We start from the raw sequence: 1,069 nt of genomic DNA, 5'->3' as shown, positions 1-1,069 counted from the left end.
ACGCGCCCTGAAATGGATAGTGTAGTAGTGCTATTGTCAATGAATCTTGGTTCTGTTTTTGGTGTGTGGAATTTATCATTTGGTTATGTTCAGCTGTGATCTATGAACTTCATATGTAATGTGGTATGTCTTATCTGTTGTGTGGGATCTATCGTTTTGGTTGTGGGTTACGTTGAGTTGTGAACATGATTTATTTGTTGGTTTATATATGACACTTATTTTTTTTGAGCTACGCTTTATATTTTTGTGAGCTTGTTTCCTGCCATAGTCACATTCAGGAGGCAGTGAGGCACTATGCCAATTCATCTGCTGAGGACATGGCGCATTGCATCAAGGATTGTACCCATTTCTAGGGTGAGCCATGTCATCACCCACCCCTGGAAATAATTTTTGCCGCCCCTGGAAATAGGGGCTATTTCCAGGGGTCCCAAAAATTATTTCCAGGGGTGGGTGATGACATGGCTCACCCTAGAAATGGGTACAATCCTTGATGCAATGCGCCATGTCCTCAGCAGATGAATTGGCATAGTGCCTCACTGCCTCCTGAATGTGACTATGGCAGGAAACAAGCTCACAAAAATATAAAGCGTAGCTCAAAAAAATAAGTGTCATATATAAACCAACAAATAAATCATGTCACAACTCAACGTAACCACAACCAAAACGATAGATCCCACACAACAGATAAGACATACCACATTACATATGAAGTTCATAGATCACAGCTGAACATAACCAAATGATAAATTCCACACAACAAAAACAGAACCAAGATTCATTGACAAATAGCACTACTACACTATCCATTTCTTCACTTAGCCTTAGCTACTCTTGAGGCAAAGATACCAAGTATGACACCTACAATCAAGGTCACAACAACAGTAATGGCAGCCATGTTGCATCCACCCCCAACAACCTTGTTTTTCTTGGCCACAGTAGTCTTGTTTTTCTTCCTCGGAAGATGCTTCAACTCTCCCACTTCCAACTTCAGTTCATTAACATGCCCATTCGTTTGTCCACACCGGATCTTCAATTCACACATCTTCATCTTCGAATCACAATTTGCTAG

Source organism: Setaria italica, chromosome V (assembly GCF_000263155.2).
Source record: "Setaria italica strain Yugu1 chromosome V, Setaria_italica_v2.0, whole genome shotgun sequence".
Lineage (NCBI taxonomy): Eukaryota > Viridiplantae > Streptophyta > Magnoliopsida > Poales > Poaceae > Setaria > Setaria italica.
This window is presented reverse-complemented; position numbering follows the sequence as displayed.